General features: G+C 41.4%; 1 protein-coding gene across 4 annotated transcripts in view; it reads right to left on the bottom strand.

Moving 5' to 3' along the window:
• The window catches only part of sgk3 (serum/glucocorticoid regulated kinase family member 3), a 122192-nt gene that overhangs the window by 67690 nt on the left and 27492 nt on the right, over nucleotides 1–27010 (bottom strand). The window contains exon 1 of one of the 4 annotated variants that reach the window (XM_055634403.1): nucleotides 22564–22928. The exons of 2 other annotated variants lie outside the window; for them this stretch is intronic. The gene's annotated coding sequence lies outside the window, so the exon portion shown is untranslated. Of the gene's footprint in view, nucleotides 1–21933; nucleotides 22146–22563; nucleotides 22929–27010 lie in introns of those variants that run through there. One more of the 4 variants, XM_055634405.1, reaches the window with a different exon arrangement.

Below are 27010 nucleotides of genomic sequence, written 5' to 3'. Positions count from 1 at the left end.
CTCTCTGAGTAAAGAAGTTCCCCCTCATGTTACCCCTAAACTTCAGTCCCTTAATTCTCAAGTCATGTCCCCTTGTTTGAATCTTCCCTACTCTCAGTGGGAAAATCTTTTCCACGTCAACTCTGTCTATCCCTCTCATCATTTTAGAAACCTCTATCAATTCCCCACTTAACCTTCTGCGCTCCAAAGAATAAAGCCCTAACTTGTTCAACCTTTCTCTGTAAATTAGTTGCTGAAACCCAGGCAACATTCTAGTAAATCTCCTCTGTACTCTCTCTATTTTGTTGACATCCTTCCTATAATTAGGCGACCAAAATTGTACACCATACTCCAGAATTGGCCTCACCAATGCCTTGTACAACTTTAACATTACATCCCAACTTCTATACTCAATGCTCTGATTTATAAAGGCCAGCACACCAAAAGCTTTCTTTACCACCCTATCTACATGAGATTCCACTTTCAGGGAACTGTGCACAGTTATTCCCAGATCCCTCTGTTCACCTACATTCTTCAATTCCCTACCATTTACCATGTACGTCCTATTTTGATTTGTCCTGCCAAGATGTAGCACCTCACACTTATCAGCATTAAACTCCATCTGCCATCTTTCAGCCCACTCTTCCAACTGGCATAAATCTCTCTGTAGACTTTGAAAATCTACTTCATTACCCGCAACTCCACCTATCTTAGTGTCATCTACATACTTACTAATCCAATTTACCACACCATCATCCAGATCATTGATGTACATGACAAACAACAGTGGACCCAACACAGATCACTGTGGCATCCCACTCGTCACTGGCCTCCAACCTGACAAACAACCATCCACCATTACTCTCTGGCATCTCCCATTCAGCCACTGTTGAATCCATCTTGCTACTCCACCATTAATACCCAACCATTGAACCTTCTTAACCAACCTTCCATGAGGAACCTTGTCAAAGGCCTTACTGAAGTCCATATACACAACATCCACTGCTTTACCCTCATCAATCTCCCGAGTAACATCTTCAAAAAATTCAAGAAGATTAGTTAAACATGACCTTCCAGGCACAAATCCATGTTGACTGTTCCTAATCAGACCCTGTTTATCCAGATGCTTATATATATTATCTCTAAGTATTCTTTCCATTAATTTGCCCACCACTGACGTCAAACTAACAGGTCTATAATTGCTAGGTTTACTCTTAGACCCCTTTTTAAACAATGGAACAACATGCGCAGTATGCCAATCCTCCGGCACTATTCCCGTTTCTAATGACATTTGAAATATTTCTGCCATAGCCCCTGCTATTTCTACACTAACTTCCCTCAATGTCCTAGGGAATATCCTGTCCGGACCTGGAGACTTATCCACTTTTATATTTCTCAAAAGTGTCAGTACTTCCTCTTCTTTGATCCTCATAGTTTCCATAGCTACTCTACTTGTTTCCCTTACCTCACATAATTCAATATCCTTCTCCTTGGTGAATACCGAAGAAAAGAAACTGTTCAATATCTCCCCCATCTCTTTTGGCTCTGCAGATAGTTGGCCACTCTGACTCTCTAATGGACCAATTTTATCCCTCGTTATCCTTTTGCTATTAATATAGCGGTAGAAACCCTTCGGATTTACTTTTACCTTACTTGCCAAAGCAACCTCATATCTTCTTTTAGCTTTTCTAATTTCTTTCTTAAGATTCTTTTTACATTCTTTATACTCCTCAAGCACCTCATTTACTCCATGCTGCCTATAACTATTGTAGATCTCCCTCTTTTTCCGAACCAAGTGTCCAATTTCCCTTGAAAACCATGGCTCTTTACAATTTTTACGATTTCCTTTCAACCGAACAGGGACATAAAGATTCTGTACTCTTAAAATTTCACCTTTAAATGTACTCCATTTCTCTTCCACATCTTTCCCATAAAACAAACTGTCCCAATTTACTCCTTTTAAATCCTTTCGCATCTCCTCAAAGTTAGCCTTTCTCCAATCAAAAATCGTTTTGTTGATTTTTGGACTCTTCTAGCTAAATTAATATTCTGTCATTTCTCAGGCTGTAAACAGGCCAGCCACTAGAAGCCTATATGGTATTTAAAATATGAAAAAAACATTCACAAATCCCGCTCAAAATAAAGCACAACAGAGCAAGGAAATCTCCACAAATAGGTTTTGTCACATTAATTACTACTATTTCTTGTTTAAGGCATAAACCACATAACTAGGTTGAGTTATCAACTTTACAGAGCATAAATCAAATTACAATATTATTTGATTGTGGTGTAGCAATCTAGCTTAATACAATAATTAAGGAGAGCCACATGGTAACATTCAGATTTTTGAATATTATTCTTTGAATATTATTTTTAGTAAATGAGAAAAAAGATGTGATTGCAGCAACTGTTTCAAATGGGTTTAGGGCGGCTCTCCTTAATTATTGAATTAAGTTAGATTGCTACACCATATTAAATGATTGTCCACATGCATTATCATTTGCAAAATTTCATGCGTGTTTATGACCAATTTATAATTTCACTATAATTAAATATTGTTCCAATTCCCAGAAGTCCTACACTTTTCTTCACGGTATTGACAGCCTTCAACCAAATAGCTCCCAAAGCTGCTGTTTCAATTGACGTCCAGAAAAATTCATGAATTATGTAGCATTATGTAAATAATTTTAAATAATTTTAAAAGTTAAGAGACTGAAAACACACAATTAAAAAACATTTAAACTTACGCAAATCAAGTTTTTGTGATACAGCATGGAAACGGGACCTTTGGCCCGCCGAGTCTGTGCCGACCAGCTGCCTATCCCACTGAGTTACTCCAGCATTTTGTGTCTACCTTCGATTTAAACCAGCAGTTCTTTCTTACACATCCCCCACATAAGTTCTATCCTACACACTGGGGCAATTTACAGCAGCTGATTAACCTATTCGTCTTTGGAATGTGGGAAGAAACCGGTGCACCCAGAAAAAACATACATGGTCAAAGCCAGGTCTCTGGTGCTGTAAGGCAGCAACTCTACCGCTACTCTCCAATCACTTCATGATAAGATTAAGAGAGAAAAGATTATGAAACAGGATCAAAACACTTACCATACAAAAAGAGAAGCTTCATTCATTTATGATAGTGACACAAAAACCTCAGATCATTAACAGTTAAAAGAAAGGCAAGTAAGTTTATTTTTCTCTTGGCAGCCAATTATTTTTATTCTTTCAACAGTCCCACTATATTTATGCCACATGGATCTGAAATGGGTTCAGCAGACACATTTCCCAGCCCAAGAGCTAGGAAATCTGCACAAGAACCCATTGGGGTTCATGAGGAGTCTACCAGCACAACATTGGTGTCCCAGGAACGGCACGCTGTGTTACTGCCTCAATGTGAGCTCAATTTGTCGGCTAAATCCTGTTGATTCTCATTAGAATTCAGCCCCCTTAAAAAATCTTTATTCCAAATAACATCCACAGAAGTATAAATACATTATAAATCATATTGAAATATACTTGAAGCTACTTCATATACATGTGAATTTTGCGGCTGCAAATTTCAAATTGAAACTCCAATCACCTCATAATGGGACAAAACGACTAAAGAGATTATGAAACGGGATAAAAACACTTACCATAGGAAAAGAGATTCATTCAGTAATGATGGCGACAGATAAAACTCAGATCATTAACAGTTAAAAAGAGCAGGCCTTTGCATAAAATAGATATCCAAGGGTACAGCAAAATTCACAATTTGAAACAGCTTCAAACCGCAGAACAAGCTGCAACAATTTCACTGACCAAGGAAATTGCCTTTCTGCTCAAACAGGATATTAGTGAGCTTACTTCCTTAATTTTGCTTTTTCCAAGGGGTTGGGGATATGATGATAAAAATAAAACTGTTGTGTGTAGTATGTCACAGAAGGGTTTTTTTTTCCATAATACTGCTAATAATTTCCTTACTTCCAAAATAAAGTGATTCATAACTGTCTGCCTCAATGCAATTATGAAAAGAGATATTGGTAATAATTCTGTTTCCCAGTGCATCTAGAAGATGCATCTTTCACACTTTCTTAATTAAATAACCTAAAGAATAGTGATTGTGTTGAGAAATTTTGATATTCAATCCTTTCTTTACTTTTTACATTAGATTCTGAGCACGTCACAATAAGTTGAGTCCGTTTTTTTTAATGCATTAAAAATTTACTTATAGATATTGCAGTTACTTTTAATATTAGCACTCAAAATTATGCGGCTGCCTGATTAGTATGATCAACTCAAACAAGGTAGCATGTGTAAAGCAAATGTAGAAAGGATTTTCAAGTCTTATACGGTAAGGCACATATTGTTCCAGACCAAATGCCACTCAATATTACTGGTAAAGATTAACAGTACCAGAATAAGCAAATAACGATGGACATGTTTATAATTAGGTTCTAAGAATATTGCAAATGAATTTTGATTATTCCTTCATGTGCACAAGATGATAAAATGCAGATTAAACAGGATAGGAAAATGAACCCACAGGGTAGGCTTAAAATACTGGGATGATTTTCACTGAAAAGAATAAACTGGAAGCAAATGTAATTATGGCTTTTCAATTATGAGCATTTTTGTCAAGGAAAACAACATTTTTATGCAGTGCTTGATGGATTAAAGTGTTTCTCAGATTGTCTTCTGAAGTGCAGCCATTGTGGTGGAATGCAGGGCAACTGTTGAGAAAGGGTCAAGTAGAGATGATTATAAAGGCTGACACTCAATTTGAGACAAGCTGACTAACCTTTGCTGACAAATCTATCACTCTTGTCCATCTGTGTTGAGTTGATGCTTTATATTGGAGAAGGGTCTCGACCCGAAACGTCACCCATTCCTTCTTTCCAGAGATACTGACTGACCTGCTGCTGAGTTACTCCAGCATTTCTGTGTCTACCTTTATATTGGAGATTTCTCTTCAGATTCCCAGCTGCCTTTCAGATTTTCAAAACCACCTTTTTCAAGCCTCACTTTGTCACGTGATGTTAACAGGAGCTCCCTCGGATTTATCTCCACAGCACGTGAAAGTTTTGTTTGTGTCTCAACTGCCTCTCCCATTCTTCCCTAGAGCTTAGCCTGTTCGAACAAAAATCCTCATGAATCTTTATTTCTGCAGGACCTAAACCATTGTGGAATGCAGCATAGTTTGCTGGCTTAACAAGAAGTTTGGCCTCATTGTTAAACGACCGTCTCTCTATAGTCCTTTGGCAATTTTCATTAGCAATTTTACTTATTATTGTTATTTTTCCTAATGCTCTGAACTGCTTCTTCCCAGCAACCATCAGGCTGCACAATATTAACCCCTATCTCAGCAATTATAACCTACTATGGGACTTTATTTAGGTTGCACGATGCACTCTGGTTTTGCACTATTAAAGTCTGGTTACCTCATATTACTTTTATTAACATTGTATTATTGATTGTGTATTTATTTGCGTAAATGAGCCTATAAAGCTGCAGCAAGCAAGAATTTCATTGTTCCATTGCTAGTACATATTACAATTAAACACTCTTGACTCAATAAACATGATAAATGTATTTTAACATTCTCATGATACATTTTACAACCTTTAATTGTATGCATAAATAAATGTGCCTTATTTCACCTATACAAATACAGCAAATTTTTCAGCGGCAGCAAAAACATCAAAGCATGAGATTTTCTGCTGCTTAAATTCAAAAGAGAACATTTTTTAAACTTGGTCAATTGAAATAAAAAAGTAAACACTAGATTAATTGATCCTTGCATCCAAATAGTACATGCAGTAATAAGATGAATCATCACCTACCTCAATTATTTGTTCTGTTAGCAAAGGAAATGGATAAATTATTTACTGTTCTAATTAAATGAATATGAGCAATCCATTGAGTTCACAAAAACTGCCTCTACGTGTATGAATCCAACCACATCAGGAACAACCAAAGGGATAGAAAAGAAAGTAATTCTGGCATGGCAGAACTATTCTTCTAAAGTTGAAGAGGGGTACTTCATAACTGGCATTAGAGCTCATTATTTAAATCACTACTAATATTAATTACTACATTTCTTCAATAGCACCAAGAGATAACTTTATTTCACATCTGTCAAGCACATGAAATGGCAAAGTCAATACAGGTGCACAACCTTTTATCCGAAAGCCTTGGGACCAGACACTTGTCGGATTTCGGACATTTTCGGATTTCCGAATGGAAGATTTTTAGCGTAGATTAGGTAGGTAGCGCGGGCGGCTTGAAAAGTCTGGAGCGGCTGCCTCCTTCCCGGAGACCGGGGAATCATTGTAAATCATTGCATAAATGTTAGTCAGTTAGTTTGGAGGGATTTTATGTGGTGGTGGGGTGGGGGTGAAGGGGGAAACTTAAATTCTTAGTCCCCTACCTGTTCGGCGACTCCCAACATCGCGGAGCCGGGGGCTCCGTCCGGCCGCGGGCGGCGCCGGTTGGAGCTCCAACCCCGGCAACTCTACCCCTGGCTGCGAGGCGCTCCAAATCCAGCGCTGCCCGCGGCCGGACGCCCGCAGCCCCAGCTCCGCAAATGTTGGGAGTCGGCGGCCACAGCGCTCCGGAGCTTACTGCACGGCGACAGGGTAAGGCATTGCCCGCTCCCCGCTGGTATCCCAGCGCTGCGACGCCGCCGACTCCCAACATTCGCGGAGCTGGGGCTGCGGGCGTCCGTCCGCGGGCGGCGGTGGATTTGGAGCGCCTCGCTGCCAGGGGTAGAGTTGCCGGGGTCGGAGCTACAACCGGAGCCGCCCGCGGCCGGACGCCCGCAGCCCCAGCTGGGAGTTGGCAGCCACAGCGCTGCCGAGCTTACTGCACGGCGACCCGGTAAGGCATTGACCGCTATCCGCCTCTCCGACCAGGTAGAGGACTAAGAATTAAAGTTTACCCCTTCACCCCCTCCCCTCCCCCTTCACATAAAAGCCCTCCAAACTAACTGACTAACATTTAAGCAATGATTTACAGATGTTTAAGTGTCTCCCCGGTCTCCGGGGAGGAGGCAGCCGCTACAGTAGTACAGACCTGGGTTGACCGTGGGTCGTTTCGGGTCAAGTTTGGCGCCAAACGCGAGCTTTGGTGTGCAGACGACATCCTGGAAAAAATGGCCGGTTTTCGGAATTTTTCGGTTTCCGGAACTCCGGATAAAAGGTTGTGCACCTGTATATAGTATATCATTGCATAATATTTACCAGCTTTTAGTTTACAATTCAAATTCATATGAAATTCTTAACCAGTCGGCTGACTGAAACAATGGCAAATACAAGATAACTCTATGCCTAGCAAAATATCCAGATTACAGAAACATAGCCAATATCCTGTAAAACTTGTCTGCCTCCAAGATCAAAGAGAGTCATTGTAAGAAATACCAGGGAATGTTAATTTTTGTCCTATAACCCCATAAACCCCCCCATCCAATGTGCCCCACTTGGACTTGCAACCATATCTCCCCTTCCACATATATTCCTTCCTCTGGCTTCACAATTTGCACATCTTCTTTCCTTATTTCACATGTTTTGCCTTTTTATCTCTGTCCAACCATCTGACCATTAAAACCACTTCTTACCTGTATCTACCTATCATTCACCAGGGTTTGATCTGCCCCTCCTCTCTTCCAGCTTTCTGCCCCCACCCACTACAATCAGTCTATAGAAGGGTCCTGACCATAAACGTCACCTATCCATGTTCTCCAGAGATACTGCCTGTCCTGCTGAGTTACTCCAGCACTGGGTTTTTTTTAAACTTTAGTATGGTCTCAGCAATCATCTAGACCTTATATATGCCCAGCAAAACACACTGAAAAATGATAGAGCCATTTCATTTCCTCTTGGCTCTTATAAAAAGCCTTTTAAAATGTACCATTGAAGATGTTAAAGATGTTATACGCTTTAGTACATTCATCCCTCGTTCTTTCAGTTATGGTATCTGTACCACTGCCGAAGGAGATCCAGCAAATTCAAGCAACAAAATTGCTGTAAATGATGAAAGACCTGACGGGTCATTATCTCCAAAGTGGGCAACTAAAATAATACTGCAACTTATGAAAGATTTTATATTCTTCCACAATATTATTGTCTACTTATTGAAAACGCCAGCATGGAAACAGGCACTTTGGTCCACCAATTCCACGCTGACCATCGATCACCTATTCATACTAGTTCTCTATTATCCCACTTTCGCATCCACTCATTGCACATTAGGGGCAATTGTACAAAGTTCACTTATTCTACAAACTCACACCTCTTTGGGACATGGGACGAAACCAGAGCACCCACAGGAAATCCATGTGAGAACATGCAAACTCCACGCCGACAGCTGGATCTCTGGCTATGCAAGGCAGCACCTCTACTAGCTGTGCCACTTAATTTCCCTCTTAATTGAATACTGATTCAGAAAGTTACACATCTTCATCCTCTATCCCCAGGTTACTGTTGGTCACAGTTCTATATTTGTAATAAAATATTGAACTATTATCCACATTCATGAGGATCAGATATTTATTATCATATTAGCAAATGGTTCCAGACAGGTAAAAATCAATGCTAAAAAAAAATTTGCATTCTTGCATTATAGATTTTTTATGCTCTATTCTTAGCTATTTACAATCGTGACTGGAAAATCAGTCAGAATTGAATGCACACTTTAATAGTGTTTTGAACTTATTAGGATAAAAATATACTCCAAACTAAATCTATTTCTAACAGTCTTAAGTACACTCTTTACCAGCCTGTGTGTGTGCTTTGCAAAGATGCTTCCAATTCAAAAAAATATTGAATGATTAAATCAACTGAAAAATGTAGTTTTAATTGCAGGGATGCATGTTGTCTGGAGAGTCAATGGCTAAAGAGGGATATTTTATAAACTGATCAACCATGAAGGGGCTGCATCAATGAGTACTTTACTACTGAAATGCAATTACGTGTTAGCCAAGGAAACCCAATTTTAGAGTAAATTGAAATTGCAATCAACAATGTCATGTGATTTTCAGCAAATTGCTCAAAACTGCTCCTCATGATATCCTGCTTGTTCATGAAGTATTCTCTTGTAGATATGATCTCTGTGGAATCATTAATTGACATTTAAACTTTTACGCAATTCTCACTTTTAGAACCACAAAAAAAAAGATTTTTGATCAAAATTGACCAAGTCTTTAACAGCTTAACATAAAACATAGAATATAGGTGCAGGAGTACGCCATTCGGCCCTTCGAGCCTGCATCGCCATTCAATATGATCATGGCTGATCATCCAACTCAGTATCCCATCCCTGCCTTCTCTCCATACCCCCTCATCTCGGTCCTAAAAGACTTCCCTCTTATCCTTAAACTGTGACCCCTAGTTCTGGACTTCCCCAACATCGGGAATAATCTTCCTGCATCTAGCCTGTCCAACCCCTTAAGAATTTTGTAAGTTTCTATAAGATCCCCCCTCAATCTTCTAAATTCTAGTGTGTACAAGCCGAGTCTATCCAGTCTTTCTTCATATGAAAGTCCTGCCATCCCAGGAATCGGTCTGGTGAACCTTCTCTGTACTCCCTCTATGGCAAGAATGTCTTTCCTCAGATTAGGAGACCAAAACTGTATGCAATACTCCATGTGTGGTCTCACCAAGACCTTGTACAACTGCAGTAGAACCTCCCTGCTCTTATACTCAAATCCTTTTGCTATGAAAGCTAACATACCATTTGCTTTCTTCACTGCCTGCTGCACCTGCATGCCTACTTTCAATGACTGGTGTACCATGACAACCAGGTCTCATTGCATCTCCCCTTTTCCTAATCGGCCACCATTCAGATAATGGTCTACATTCCTGTTTTTGCCACCAAAGTGGATAACCTCACATTTATCCACATTATACTGCATCTGCCATGCATTTGCCCACTCACCCAACCTATCCAAGTCACCTTGCAGCCTCCTAGCATCCTCCTCACAGCTAACACTGCCCCCCAGCTTCGTGTCATCCGCAAACTTGGAGATGTTGCATTCAATTCCCTCATCCAGATCATTAATGTATATTGTAAATAGCTGGGGTCCCAGCACTGAGCCTTGTGGTACCCCACTAGTCACTGCCTGCCATTCTGAAAAGGACCCGAAAAGGACAAGTCATAACTGCTTCTGAACAACTTCTCAGACGTTACAAAACAAATTTTGTACATTGGGGAAACATTTCCACATTACTTGAGAACATATATACGAGTTTGAAATTATTTGATGAGCTATTTGCGATTATAATGTGAACTACAAGTCTCTTCAACTTCCTGATTTCCTGACAAAGAATTCCCCATTAGCAAATTTCCTGGTTACTGAGCACATTGTTGAAATTTGTCAAGTCTATGTGCAGATTAAAAGTAATTTCAGAACAGAGGAAATCCTGGGCCTGTTAAATGGAGGTGGGCTTCTAACTTCAAGATCAAGAGTATTCAGAGCAATTAGTTACACAATATAAATTTTTAATGTTGAAGCACTTTCTAGTCATTGGTGGGGAAAAATAAAATCAAGTCACTGACTCCTTCAATTGTTTGGTCCTCCACTGCCCTTGTCATGGATTAATATAATTAGTTCATTCTGTTTCAATTTTGGCGAGACGAGAGATGAGTCAGTTGACTAAAATAAAATGATTTATTTGATAACAGCAAACAAAGCGAGTAACTCCACTTCCAAAACGGCATTTTAATCCCCCCCCCCCCCTCCAAAGGCGCCAAAGTCGAGCACACGGCCAGTTGCAGAACTGCAGCGCTGCTGAAGGTAAGTTTTGTAACATACCCACCTGTTGGGTCGAAAGGGACATCGGCCAACCTCAATCCGGAGGCAGCCGTTCTGTAACTGTCCATCTCACCACCCTCGCATTGTGCTTCAGCGAGCAACGCATAATCCACGCCGGGGTCTACGGCTGCCACAGCTAGGAGAGCAGGACGAGACAAAGCATCCACGACTAGGTTGAGCTTGCCGGCCACATGCTGAACGTCCTTGGTAAACTCAGACACAAAAGCCAGGTGCCGCTGTTGACGAGTGGTCCAGGGGTCGGACACCTTGGCCAAGGCGAATGTCAGGGGCCTGTGGTCAGTGAAGGCTGTGAAGGGCCTGCCCTCCAGGAAGTATCGAAAATGACGTAGGCCAAATAAAGGGCGAGGAGCTCCCGGTCGAAGGCGCTGTAGCTGCGCTCCGGGAGTCGCAGGTAACGGCTCCAAAAGGCCAGTGGCCTTCGATGAGCTGCTCGAGCACCCCTCCGCCAGCCGTATCAGAGGCGTCCAATGTGAGGGCGGTCGGGGCAGCGGCCTGCGGGTGCACCAGCATGGTGGCTTTGGCCAACGTACCCCTCGCACCATCGAACGCAGCCACGGCCTCGTCAGTCCACACGAGGTCCCGTGCTTTACCGGCGAGGCACTGAAACAAAGGGTGCATGATCCGGGCAGCCGCCGGCACGAAGCGATGATAAAAGATCACCATACCAACTCCTACAGCCCCTTGACGGTGAGCGGCCGAGGGAACTGTCGAATGGCCTCCACTTTAGTGGGCAGCAAGGTGACATGATGTCCCAGAAAGTAAATGGAGCGCAGGCCGAACTAGCACTTGGAAGGGTTGATGACAAGCCCATGACCTTGGAGCCGCTGGAACAGCGCCCGTAGGTACGTGCAGTGTTCCTGTTGGGAGCGGTTGCCGACCAGAATGTCATCCAGATAGATGAAGACGAACTCTAACCCCCAACCCACCGTCCATGAGCCTTTGGAAAGCCTGCGCGGCATTCTTTAACCAAAAACGGGGTGATGGTAGCGGTCTTGGGTTAAAAATTGCCGCGCAGGTCGCAGCGGCTTAACCCGATAGTGCGGAGCAGCAGCACCTTGTGGCCCTCGTACTGGCTGATCGCGAGTAGATCCTGAAGATAAGGCAGCAAAGGGTGGCAGTCTCTTGGCTGAGAGCCCCAACCACGTAGAAATAGCGAGTGGCGTTCGTAACTATATTACGGAGTTCGAACTGGGCCTCAATGTGGGCGAACCACACTTGAGGCTGCACCGCCTAGAAAACGGGCAGTTTCTGGCCCACAGCGTTTTGCTGGGCGGGCTGGGTGTCGAGGTTAGCAGCGGCATTCATGGTTGAGGTCCGATTTCACGATCGAACCGACGGGGTCACCACTTTGGCGAGACGAGAGACGAGTCAGTTGAGTAAAATAAAATTATTTATTTGAAAACAGCAAAGCGAGTAACTCAACTGCATTCTGGGTCATCCAAATAAAACAAAGCTCCTTCTACACGGGTGAAACTTGACTAACTGTTGAATCAAAAACCTGCGAAAACACACCCGTGGTCACATGACGGCGCCAGCCAATAGTGTGGGTTCTTAATACCCTAAGCCACAATACAATTAATTTAACACTCTATATGCAGGTCTATATTATCTTTATCTTCCATTATCTTTAGGTTTGAATCAATTCCCACTGCAAGCCATATTCATACTTCCTTTTTTAATTCTCTACTTAATTAGATCTTTTAATTTGATTGAAAGATACAACATAGAAACAGGGCTTTTGCTCCACCGTGTCCACACCGACCATCGTTCACCCATTCACACTAGCTCTATATTATCCCACTTTCTCATCCATCCCCTGCATATTAAGGGAATTTTACAGAGGCTAATTAACCTACAAACATACACGTCTTTGGGATGTGGGAGGACACCAGAGCACCCGGATGAATGGCATGCAGTCACAGGGAGAACATGCAAACTCCACACAGATAGCACCCAAGGTCAGGATTGAGCCCGGGTCTCTTGCATTGAGGGCGCAGCTCTACCAACTGCACCACTGATTGTTCCTACTGAAATAACACTACATTGAGAAATGTATTCCAAAAGTATTCCCTTTCCGTTACAATGGCCCTGATGTAGCTGTCTGTGAAGAACAAAAGGCAATGTCATTCATTGTGCTTGCAGTTGCTCTAACATTTTCAAAAGATTTTGAATGGTAACTATGTCATTGGAAATTTTAATATTTCAAAGAATGCACTTGAATAATTAAATGTTCAATGCTTTGAAGGTTGTTTGGATGCAATTAAGATTCAAAACACCAAGTTAAAAATGTACTTATACTTAAATGAAAAAGCTCCAAAAGATTTTCGGTCATATTTAGTGCTATCTATTCACAGAGGATCTGAATTTTCATAGCAGACCCCTTGGTGAGGTTCCAACATAAAACCTGCCAGTGAGCATTGAAACCTGGACAGTAATTTCATGATTTCTATAGCTGATAATCCACGTGGATACAAGAAGTTACTGCCATATTTTTAATTGTTAACGTTAAAATGTTATTGTGTAGCAAGGAATTGCACCAGAGACAGACACAAAATGTTAGAGTAACTCAGCGGGACAGGCAGCAACTCTGGAGAAAAGGCATGGGTGACGTTTTGGGTCGAGACCCTTCTTCAGTTTGAAGATGGCTCTCGACCCAAAGCGTCACCCATTCCTCTCTCCTTAAAACTTTCTGCGCAAGATCAACAAAATTAGTCAAATGAACTTCAGCTATTTTGAAATATACTAGCCGAGCTCTTTAATATAAAACATCCTTTTTGACAACATTTACAAGTTCGAGGAGAAAGGCCTGAAAGAAACTTTCATTACGCCAGGACATTTAGTTTAGTTTAGACACTGAAATTATTATGTTGAAATATGTAGTTTGCCATAGCTGAATTGAGAGGTCATAAAAAAATGCCACAATGACTGGTTGTATTGGTTTGTCCTTTCTAAAGGCAGTGTCCAAATTGGCTGCTATTACACCAATATAATAAAAATGCCACTTTGGCAGTAGTTTTTCATCCTGAAATGTTCAGTTCAGTCAGTTTAGTTTATTGTAACATGGACCGAGGTACAGGGAAAAGTTTTTCTTGCATGCTAACCAGTCAGCAGAGAGCCAATACACAATCACAATCGATCCATTTACAGTGTATATATACATGATAACGGAATAAAGGAATGATTAGGGGATAAGGGAAGTTCAGTTCTGTCTTGCTTTCTATTCATCAAGAATTACAGCACCAAAATACTAATTGTGTGAATCCAAAAGTCTCAAAAGACCATAAAAGTGCCATGTATCTGTGAAAACATAAGAAAGGTAAAATGTTCATGTATATTTTTATTTTGGCTTTTAAAAAGAGAAATCTAATTGCCTTTATGTGCAAATACTACTGAGAACTTTACCACACCACGAATGTATGCCTCTGCATATTAAAAATCATACATATGCATGAAAGGTCCATCTACTGCTTCTATCATAAAGTCCTTTGTTCGTGTTTAAAATGGCTATGTAGACTTACATACTCCTGCCATTGAAACTGCTGGAAAGCACCACTGATGGCATTATTAAACTTTTGCACCTTATGAAATTTGAACAAGCCAATTGGATGAGAAAATTGAATAGAATGACATTAAATAACAAACAAATAAATTTCTGTGTCTTATCCCATAATCCCCAATCTTAAAATACATTTTCACTGAAGTTTAGTTTTGTTGAGAGATACAGCGTGGAAACTGGTCATTCAGCCCACGAGTCCACATCAACCATCAATCACCCATACACTAGTTCTATGTTATCCCACTTTCGCATCATACACATTAGGGGCAATTTACAAAAGACAATTAACCTACAAACATGCACGTCTTTGGAATGAGGGAGGAAACCCGTGCACCCGGAGAAAACCTACAAGGTCACGAGGAAAACGTACAGAGTCCGCTCAGACAACACCCATAGTCAGACTCGAACATAGGACTCTGGCTCTCTATCGCTGCGCCACTGTGCTGCCCAAATATGACATGTTATATTTGACTGCTCATACCCTGTGCTTTCTACCACCAAAACGTATTCTCACATTGTTTTTTCTTAATCTTTGCAACATTTATCTATTGACATGCTCCAATAGCACTTAGCATGAGGAATTGCATCTAACTTCACACTTCAATCTCATAGCCTCAATCTTAAATTAATACCATCATGGAACAACTGGAGAAGTTGCCTCTCTTTAAAATGTGTTCTAATTCCCAAAATTATTTTTTTTAAACATGCAGAAGATAGTAAGACACTATTCATTTGAACAATAAATCAAAAATATATACATTGTAAATTTGAGGAGCTTTTAAGATACATGTCATCAGTAAAACTGTCAATTAACTCAATATGAAGAATTACAGCTTAGTGGGGAGTTGGGCCTGGCATCTCACAAAAGTGATCCAATTGCACAACAAGTTACATTAGAATTCTAAACCTTAAAGGCTGTTCTCTATAGTCCGAGTAACATAAATTCAGGGAACTCAACATCTATGAGGCAGTCCCTGACATTTGCGCTCTAATCTATACTATTCTACAAGCAGACTTAGAAAATGCCATATTCTCTACAACCCCACCCCCCAAACCCCACACATTAAAATATGATTCCAATTTTTCAGACCTAATTTTACAAGAAACCATTATTTTCTTTCCTTGGAAGACAGATATTACAAAAGCAATAACTACTGTTTGATGATTAGATACTTAGTCCCCAGAGATTCCCCTATATTTTGTGGATTTCCCCAAAAAACAAACCCACTGGAAATGTAGTCATTTGAAGCCCAGAAATAATTCTGTTTTGATTTACATTGGTTTTTGGATCTCAAGTTTCAATTTTGTAACAAAAGCTTTTCACTACACATGACAATAATAAACTAAACTAAAACTGAACTTGGTAGAACAAAAAATGCACTATTTGGCCATTTCCACTGGGTAGCACCGTCAGCGGTGGCAGCCTCAGATCGCCCCGATCGCGGGAGAACAAAGAAGGGAAGAGCTTGAACTTTTTTCTTGCCTTCCATCACAGTGAGGAATATGGAGGCGTCACTGTGGAGGATGTTTATGTTAAAATGTATTTTGTGTGTTTTGTTGCTTTTTATTGGTATGACTGTATGGCAAATCAAATTCCTTGTATGTTGCAAAACATACTTGGCTAATAAAGTATGATTATGATTAAAACCGGAAATATACAAAATTGTACTTTTCTTAAGATCTCCTTGTGCCCAGCAATATGTCATTCCATTCCAGGTTGCTATTTCAGCCTTCTATTCCAACAAGTGCATGTGAAAATCAGAAAATGTTCATCCAATATCAATGTGTAATCAAATATCAATATAACTGGGATGGTAAGTGGAAAAAATGGACAAGACAGAGGAGAATATTTTTTAAGACAGTAGATAATCCAAGAATGGTTATAAAATGCATGACTCTTCAACTTTTCTGGACAAGAGGACTTGGATTTGATCTTCATGAGATTTCTCCAAAACTAAAATACAATGGCATTCAAAGAATTAACCCATTTGCCCAAATAAGTGACAGTTGCAGTCTATCCTGAGTCCAATATAAAGTATGCAGAGTTACGACAAGGTTTAAGTATAATGTGACAAAATCCAATTTCAAGGTCTCAAGGTCCGTTTATTGTCACATGTACCAATTAAGGTAAAGTGAAATTCGATTCACCATTAATTCAAGCTGTCAAATCGGGCAGCTTGTGTGCATGACAAAGAAAGGCTTTGTCTAGTTCATTATTGATATCTGGAAAGGCCCCAGGAAGCCAAAAACAAAATAAAAAGCTGCAGATGCTGGAAATGTGACACAAAAACAGGCAATGGTACTCAGGAGGTTAAATAGTGGAACTAGAAGGAGAAACAGGGTTAATGTTTCAAGTCAATGATTTTTCTGGTTGTAATTAAAGGTCTTCAGTCAGTCTTTCTGTACTGCATCTGTAAACATTCATTATTTTGTAAGTAAATATATTCTGTTTCTTAAGAAAGGACATTGCTTTCTACTTTGCTCTACCCTGGATTTCATTCACTTCACTAAACTCCTGTGGTTTCATGGAAGAGTGCCACAGGACAGGAAGTGGTAGCGAGGGACTGAACAGATTTCTAAATGGAATATACTCAGTTGAAAAGAGTTCCAAATAAAAGCACAAAGTTTCAAATGTTTTAAACTAAACATATATAAGTACATTATAAATATTCTTACTGGGGAAAAAGATAGATGGCAAAGCTGTACTCTCCACTGCTAGAAATATAAAGCATCCACTGCAAAATAATTAAATTTGGACCAGCAAAATAATTAATGCAAAATTGCAATTTCTATGATGGAAAATTAATTTGTGCTTAATTTCTTAACATTTTAACGGATGCCCTGAACTGTAGGCATGCAAATATAGCCAGTTCAATGAAAATAAACCAGTGACAGTGATCCAGTAATATGTTCCTCAATAGCTTTCAAAATATCAATCATCATAGGCCAAATATTCAGACCCAACATTTGCACACAATGATCTTGTAGTTGTAATGTTTCCTAGGTAATGCACATTGATGACACTGCCAATGTTCTTACTATATTTGGGAGGCTGACCCTGTGACAAATTGAGTCTCACTCATTAATTATTGCCAGGCGGGGAGATGTCCATTGATTGAGGCTGGTGACTAATATGGAAACCCTTGACAATGTTTGTTAGTCATGTTCTTTTCTTTATGGTGTAAGGAATGGCCCCAGAAAACAGTTGGAAAATGTCATTGGGGTTTTCCATGTCAATCATCAGGAAGAAAATAGAAAAGTAAAAGCTGTATTTAAAAATTCGAACCACCTTCAGTCTTCATTTAATTATTTAACCCAGAATATCTTCCCTTGTTGGCTAGTATTTTGGGTATACAATTCCATAGATTAACAAATTTCATCTCAACCCAATGTCAGACTGAGCCAGAGGCTCTGGAATAATCCAGGTCTTACTCAGTTAGAGACTAACCAGCATTTAGCAGCCCAATTGTACAAATAAATCTTGACAGAGATGGATCGCAGAACAGTAGGGACTGTTCTTCAGTCATGTTTCCAGTCTGGAATTTCCTTGTTTCTGATATTTTGTTGCTCCACGCAAAATCGCCTCAAGGTCTGCCTACTTTGAAGAAGTTCTTTTAGTGCCTTTCCTTGGTTAAGCGGAATCTACATTTCCTTGTTTCTTCAGCTTTCTTGGCAGTTGGAAGATGTCCAGCTCAATGGCTGGCAAGCAACTTCAATCCAGCCAACCTTCAAATGGGAACACGCATAAGGACCAGCAGTCACTGATCGTGTCTAGGAGTACAACTACACAGATCCCTGAAAGTGGGGGGGAGAGAGGGGGGGGGGGGGGGGGGGGGGGGGGGGGGGGGGGGGGGGGGGGGGGGGGGGGGGGGGGGGGGGGGGGGGGGGGGGGGGGGGGGGGGGGGGGGGGGGGGGAGGGGGGGGGGGGGGGGGGGGGGGGGGGGGGGGGTCATAGAGTGATACAGTGTGAAAACAGGCCCTTCGGTGCAACTTGCCCACGCCCGCCAACATGTCCCAGCTACACTACCTGCTTTTGGTCCATACCTCCAAACCTGTCCTATCCATGTATCAGTCTAACTTTTTCTTAAATGTTGGGATGGTCCCTGCCTCAACTACCTCCATACACCCATCACCCTTTGTGTGGATAAAGTTACCCCTTAAAAAGTTGCCTTAAAAATACTTCATACAAAAAAGATTGAAATCATACTTCTACAGTGCACTAAAACATGATATTAATACATCAAATTTCAAAAAGTTCCTACCCTGGGAGGGGACTCACCCTTCTTCCACACCCTCTCCCCACTCGGTTGCTCCACTCCCTCACCGGGTACCCCCAAGGCCAGTGATCAGTGATCGCTCAGCCTCCCCCCTTTCAAAAACGCTCCAATCCAATTTAAAGCATATATATTGCATTCAAGTGTAAGTTAAAAGACTCACTACAGTATGCACCATATTGCACAATTTCAAGCTGAAAAATGCAAACGTACCGTACCAATGGGAGGGGCTCACCCATTAAGCTGAAAGAGTGCAGAGAAAAATTACGAGAATGTTTCCAGGACTCAAGGGTCTGCGCTGTAGGGAGAGGTTGTGCAGGCTAGAACTTTCTTCCTTGGAGAGCAGTAGGGTGAGGGGTGATCTTATAGCAATATGGGGATATAGATTGGGTGAACGCGCAGATTTTATTTCCCCAGAGTAGGGGAATCAAGATCTAAAGGGCATAGGTTTAATATGAGAAGGGAAAAGATTTGATAGGAACTCGAGGGGCACCTTTTTCACATGGGAGTGGTGAGTTTAATCAAACAATCTGCCTGAGGAGATATTTGAGGCATGTACAATAACAATATTTAAAAGACATTTGGACGTACATAGATAGGAAAGGTTAAAATGGATATCAGCCAAACGTGAGGAAATGGGGCTTGCTTGGATCGGACATCATGTGCGGCATAGACAAGTTGGGTTGAAGGTGCTGTTTCCATGATTTATGACCTTATGATTCTAGTATGCATGGCACTCAAAATTAAAGTTATTCTTTGCATTTTCTTTAACTATGGAGCAAACTCACATTTTTGGCTATGTTGTCTCATAGAAAATCCAATTACTGATCACCATAGGCTGTCGGTTATCTTTAGAAACTGGAGACTGTGTCATGAGCCAAGCGCTCAACCTACCTGGGAAACAATCTAACATGCCAACAATTAACTTGATTTATTTTTAAAGTGCTGCAGGAAGACTTGAAAACTAACATCACACATCAGCTGCCAGTCACGCAGAATTAAGCTTGTGACCCTCCAAATCGAAATGGTGCAGTTAAGTGTTATTGTTTAACCAATTAAATACATTTCTTAATACCTGGATTAGAATTCCACAGCTTCTGGTGGAATTAGACTTTATCAAACGTTATCCCCAGTGTGATGCAATCAACGTGTAAAGTTTTTGTTGAAATTTTATAGAAAGATAGAGACATTTGCGAGTGTAATAGGGTATAGAATTATGTAATAACCCTTATTCTTATTAGGAATGGACAAACAGGCAATGTCTTGTTTATTTTCGGATGGGTGGAGGAAGAATGGGAGCCGGAGAGGTAACCAAAAGGAGGATCATAGCAGTTGTGAAATTGACTGAGAAATAGTTGCGTTTCCATTTTTGATGAAAGGTAAATCCAAAGAACATCAATACAAGAAATAATTCACAAGACATTGTATTACTCAGAAAGCGGAACCCTTCCTCAGAAACAAGTTGAGGCAAAGTATATAGATGTGTTTCATGGGATGATGGCCACCAAATGAAGAGAGAGGGATTGTAGTATTTCACTGACATGTAGAAGCTCGAGTAGAAAAGGAACACAAGCACAATGACTCACAAGAAATTACTGGAATCATGAGCAAAAAACGAAGGAGGGACCCAACCCAAAATGTCATCTGTCCATTACCTCCACAGATGCTGCATGACCCACTGAGTTCCTTCAGCCTACTTTTATACAAAATGACTCACTTTCTGTGGTATATTTCCATGTAAGTAATAGATAATATTCACATTCATACATTTCTAATTTCCGCATTCTAAAAGAAAAAGACAGATAAAAACACTCATAAAATAATTGCAGATATAATAGTTCTGGAAGACATTAATCTAATGTTTAATCTAGATACCTATTATTTTAAGAAAGAACTGCAGATGATGGTTTAAATCGAAGGTAGACACAAAATGCTGGAGTAACTCAGGCAGCATCTCTGGAGAGAAGGAATGGGTAATGTTTTCAGTCTGAAGAAGGGGCTCAACCCGAAACGTCACTTATTCCTTCTCTCCACCTGGAGGAAACCCACGCAGTAACAGGGAGAACGTGCAAACTCCACACAAACAACACCAAAGGCCAAGGTCTCTGACACTGTGCGGCAGCAGTTTTGCCAGCTGTGCCACTGTGTTGCCCTGTTCATCGTACTATCTTTTGAAATATACTGGGAGGGAATACTTAGAAGTAGAATTGTCCTTCCCAGGGAATTCTACATTGAAATAGGATAAGAGGATGTTTCCACTAGTGGGAGAGTCTAGGTCATAGCCTCAGAATTAAAGAATTATCTATTAGGAAGGAGATGAGGAGACATTTCTTTAATCAGAGGGTGGTGAATCTGTGGAATTCTTTGCCACAGAAAGCCATGCAGGCCAAGTCAGTGGATATTTATAAGGCAGATAGATAGATTCTTGATTGGTACAGGTTTCAGAGGTTATGGGGAGAAGGCAGGAGAATGGGGTGTGGAGGGAGAGGTAGATCAGCCACGATTGAATGGCAGAGTAGATTTGATGGGCCAAATGAACTAATTCTACTTATGACCTTATGAAACAGCATATTACAAAATTAGAAGATAACACTTTAACAAAATAGCTTAGAGCAGCAGGCAATTGAAATGCTGACATTCATATAAACCAACCATATGGCTTGCACTCCACATATGAAGTGGAACTTCAAATTAGGGAATTGACATTTATTCTTTGATCACACCACAATCACAAATGAAAGTGTAAGTCAAGTCGATTAGACTTAAAATGCTAACTGTTGCCTGACCTGTTGAGTTTTCTTTCAGCAATTTCTAACCCCCCCCCCCTCTCCCCACCCCATATATCCAACATATTTATTTTGTTTTTTAGTTGTTTAAACTTAGTTTTTCCGCCTTGTTTTATATCAGGAGGCAGATTGCACCAACTAAACTTTGTATCTTCATTAATATGACACCCAAATTTATAGGAACTTGAGACCGTTCAGGTGGCCCGAATTCGGGTTGTAATTTCTAAGTGCCAAATACATTATTAAACTCCTTACTACGTACAGAAACAAATCCACGAGAGTACCGGGTTCTGATTAAGCCTTGTGCGTTGGAAGGAACTGCAGATGTTGGTTTACACCGAAGATAGGCACAAAAAGCTAGAATAACTCAGCGGGTCAGGCAGCATCTCTCTGGGTAGATGGAATGGGTCTGAAGAAGGGTCTCGACCCGAAACATCACCCATTCATTCCTTCTCTCCAGAGATGCTGCTTGTCCCGCTGAGTTACTCCAGCACATTGTCTATCTGCACATTAAGCGTTACTCACCATTCAAATGTATTTTGCTCACGATGTTAGTTCCCATCTACATTTGACGAATAACTTATTGCCACTTGGCTGTCCACTGCTCCCCTTCTGCATTTCCAAAGTCCTCGGCTGTGCAGCTCATTTCCCATCTAGGGGCGCTCCCAGCACGAGCATGACGAACACGCTCTCTGGCAGGCACTGGGCGCGCGCCCGTCCACAGTCCCATTCCCAGCGCGAGGCCCCTGCACCAGTTCCGGGTCCAGAGAACCCGGTGGCAGGAGGCGTATCATTGCCAAATGTTGATTTCATTGCGATTCTAAGGCCCCGGTGTTGGCGGCTCAGTAAACAAATAACCACATGTGGTTATAAATCTACATTATAGATTTATAACCACATTTATGCAGCACTACCGAACGAAATGTCTATTATAAATCACCAACTAAAACTGCACAGCAGTCAACAAAACAAAGTTAAGAGATTGTGAACTTCTCGGATGTTTGTGTAATAATCACGGCCAAGGTGTCAGTGCATCTAAATGCGTATTGCTGCTTACATAGATAGGTTAAGTTGTGCACCGGGAGTACCATGGGTGCGGCCTCTGCAAACAACCCAAAACTAGTTCACAAATTTGCTGTTTCACACAACACTCACATTCGGAAGTTGAACTCCAAGTTCCACAGTTGTAGGGGGGGGCGGCTGTGTACAGGTAAAAGATCCAACGCAGTTTTGCCCGGTCTAAAGTCCACCAGACTCAGGTTCTCAAATGCGAAGTTTTGCTTCTCTCTTCCTCGAACTTCTGGCTGTAATCTCTGACGTGGAAGAACTGCCGTCTTATTTCCATCGGTTTCAATAAAGAAGTATCTTCGCAAGCTGACCTAAACAGTCAACAAATTTGTTGCATGTTCTACTTAATGAAGCAAGACCGAACCCCACGAAATAAAGTCACGCTACAACTTCAAACTGGCATTCCAGCAACCGAGTGGCTATTTAGCAGTGTCTGCTTGAGTGCACCATCTGGTGTGCGGCCCCCTACTGCAACCTTCGAGCCACTGCAAGAACGCGAAAACTTAGTTGCAATTTTAGCCAAGAAGTATCATCCACAAATATTACATTGAACAGGTGAACATGCGAAATAGCAGCAGGATTATGCCGTTTGGTCCCGTAAATGATGTGCCAGTCAATAGTATTTTACCTCAATGGCACTTTCCTATACTGGCGCTGTATACCTTGATTCCAAGAATTCATCACCCTGCGCGTGAAGGCATTTCTTCTTATCTCTCTCCTCAAAGGACCATCTCTCGTTCCGGGCATCTCAGCCAGAGCTAAGATCAATTCCACAACCTCTGGTATGAATGTCTCCTTAGTTTTATGCCCATACTATAGTCTTAAGATGTTTGTTACAAACTCAGAACTATCATTAATGAAACCAACCAAATCTGAAGAAGGGTCTCGACCTGAAATCTGTCTTCTATCTATCTTCTATCTATATCTAAATCTTTCTCTTTCTATCTTCCTATCTATCTATCTATCTATCTTCTATACTATTACTATTACTCTCATCTTGTCCTCTTCCTGTTTGCGTTGTTTTTAAATTCGCCATTCTCCTATGCTGCAAGTGCATTCAGTTTTATAAAGATCTGTGATATATTTAAAAAGTTATTGGTCTGTTATCGGGACGGCGACGCCCCTTCTGGCGCCCGCTGTCAATCACAGGCAGGGAGAATAAAGCTGAAGGAGCGGAGTGTGGGCGGAGGCTGCTGTGTCCGCGGGTGGGGAACCACCATGGCGAGCCGGCTGCCGATGAGTGCGACAGGCGCCGGGTCCTGCAGTGAGTGAGTCCGGAACCGGGTCCTGCAGCTGGCATAGAAGAATGGCGAGTAAGGTGACGAAAAAGAGTGCGGTCGGAGTCAGAGCCAAGCATTTATGCGATGGCTTCCCTTCCCAAATCCAGTTACTTTCCTGAACTTGAGGTCCATTCTTTGTTTGCTTCTCCAGCTCATCATGCTGTTCTTTGACAATTCCACAGACAGTTCATCTTGCACTCATGCAGTAACGAACCCAACCTATTCCAGCATCTCTCTTCAGTCTGAAGAAGGGTCTGGACCCGAAACGTCATCTATTCCTTCGCTCCATAGATGCTACCTCGCCCGCTGAGTTTCTCCAGCATTCTCCAGCTCTGTCTACCTTCAATTTTTCCAGCATCTGCAGTTCTTTCTTAAACCAGCACCTCTCTTAATCCCTTTGGTGTATTGATGTTTTAAACCACTTTTTCAATATCTAGCTAAGATATAACTTCCTCACTATAATGTCAGCACTATCTCCGGAAATACAGTTATTGTCAGCAAATTATAGAACAGCTCCTAAAAAGGTAGAAAACTCTGGATTACTCCCATCACCAGCTGTTATTGAGTATGTTTCCAATACAAAGAAGTAGAAATCAGAGCTGAATATACTTCTGTGGATTTAAGACAATGGGAGTGTTTGGAAGAGTAAAAAGAACAATCGTTTTGGTTAGATGTTCATAAGGATGAAAGCTATTGTATTTTGGTAGGAAGAATGAAGAGGCAATATACATTGATCGGTACAGTCTTTAAGGGGCATAAGAACAGAGAGGCTAACGAGTAAATATGCAAATCATTGTAGATTACAGTACAAACTAAAGGTTGTTTTACTATGTTAAAGATATTTGGTAAATGCAATAAAATTTAAAAAAAAACAGCAAACATTCAGCTGATTTGACAGCATGTATGGAAATTGAAATAGTTAATGTTTCAGGTTGATGACCTTCGATCAAAACTAAAAAAAGATTAAAATCAAACATGTTTTAAATTACAGAGCATAAGCAAGGATGGAGACTGAGAAAGACTGTAATGCTGCCAGTTCAAAGATTGTGGTGAAGGCTTGTTTATTACAAATAATCTGATTGGAGGAATGAGGACAAAGGATAGACGTGAGAAACGTTGTAAATACATGTTTTAAATTAAATTATTCAGAGATTCCCGTACTAAACAATTTCCACTCTTTAATCAAGAGAAGGTTGTCTTAAAGATTTTTAAAACATTCATTGTAAAGTTTTATAATTATAAAATTCAATAAAATCCTAGATTATTACAAATTGAGTAAAATTTGAATGATGATGCATGTTAAACATTGTTTATGCTCACTGTAAAGATGTTGGATATGGTGTTTCAAGCATCACAAAAAAACAAAGGACATTTATTCATTCCCTCAAACTTGCTCAGCGATTCAACGAGAATTGGTTTAATCAAAATCCCACTTTGTTCTCCATCTTGGAGCCAAATCCTTTAATGCACTTAGTTGAAAAAATACATTGAACTCAAATTTTAAAATTGTTGAGTTAGCATCTCCTTCGGGATACAGAGTAACTTGGAAATGTCCTACAATAGGATTTCCTGAAGATTGATAATGTGCAGTCCTTTTCAATGATTATTTGGGGATAGAAAGTTCAGTCTAGAAGGTACTAGAAGGTAATTTTGACATGAATTTAAAAAAATGACTGGCTAACAGGAAGCAGAATTCAGGTATTAACATAATTTTCTGGTAGTCAAGATGTAATGAATGACATGTCACAGACATCAGTGCTGGTGCCTTCACATTTTATTATTTAGATGAAGTTATTAAAGGTATAGTTACTGAATAATAAAGATAGTACAGTAAGCTGCAAAGTGGATGTAAGAACACTTTAAACCCCCTTTTCACGGGGCGACTTGACGCAAGAGGTAACCAGAGTTTAACATCGTGGGAACCTCGTGCGGTAACAGTACGGCATTCGTGGACCACCGTGGCGCTAACGGCAGGTAATCATGTAACTTGGGTACTCGGGAGAAAATTCAAACATGTTTGAATTTGTCCAAGAGTGACTTGTACACTTGTGGTTGAGCATTGCAACATTTTATGAACGTAGTGGCCAGTGCGATATCCGTAGTAACTCTTGCGGTCACCGTGGGAACTCCTGCGAACGGTGAACCCGGAAGTTGGATAGAGTGAATCCAGCCAGTTTGCTATTTACATACATTTCTAATAAAACTAGCTAACAAGCATTTCATTAATGTCAGTGTGTCTCTTTTTGTCTGAAAGCAGTTTCTAACTGGAGGAACTCCGCGGACCAGGCAGCATCTACGGAGGGAAATTGACAGGCGAGCCTTTCCTCAGGCTGGCTGCCTTATCTCTCTCTACCCCCCCCCCCCCCCCCCCCCCCCCCCCCCCCCCCCTCCCCACCCACACACACAAATGCTGGAGAAACTCAGCGGGTGCAGCAGCATCTATGGAACAAAGGAAATAGGCAACGTTTCGGCCCGAAAAGTTGCTTATTTCTTGTGTATGTGTCGGAAGCAACAGCAGATGCCGGTTTAAAGAGAATGAGTAACTCGGCGGCAGGCAGCATCTTTAGGGAAAAGGAATGGGTGACATTTCGGGTCGAGACCCTTCTGATATGCTGCTTGCCCCGCTGAGCTACATGTTGTGTCTATCTTCGTTTTAATCCAGCATCTGCAGTTCCTTCCTGGCCGAACCCGATTGAAAGATGAGAGGCTGGGCGATAGAAATCATTAATTGAATTAAATAACTAGATACCTGTCTAATCGTATCTACGGGATTGAACAGGCTAGATGGAGGAAGAATGTTCCCGATGTTGGGGGAGTCCAGAACCAGGGTCCCAGTTTTACAGTCTACCGTGGGAACTCTTTAATTACAGCGGGAAACCTTCAGTTTCCCAGGGGGTCGGGACAGGACTGGAGTTGGGAGGGAAAGGTGGGGGAGTCGAGGGAGAGGAGGGGGAGACAGATGGGGGTGTCTTCATTTACTGGCGGTGGGTGTCTGTCACTGAAACAGGCAGGTGAGATTTCGCGTCCACCTTGTGTGTGCCTCTCTCTCTCTCTCTCTCTCTCTCTATCTCCCTCTCACACAGGCATGAATGGAGGAACTCCGCGGGCCAGGCAGCATTTACGGAGGGAAATGGACAGGCGACCCATTCTTCAGGCTGCCTTATGTCTCTCTCCCCCCCCCCCCCCCCCCCCCCCCCAACTCCCACCCACACACGCGAATGCTGGAGAAAGTCCGCGGGTGCAGCAGCATCTAT

Source organism: Leucoraja erinacea, chromosome 4 (assembly GCF_028641065.1).
Source record: "Leucoraja erinacea ecotype New England chromosome 4, Leri_hhj_1, whole genome shotgun sequence".
Classification (NCBI taxonomy): Eukaryota; Metazoa; Chordata; class Chondrichthyes; order Rajiformes; family Rajidae; genus Leucoraja; species Leucoraja erinaceus.
The sequence above is the reverse complement of the archived record's forward strand: the minus strand, read 5'-3'. Positions and strand labels throughout refer to the sequence as shown.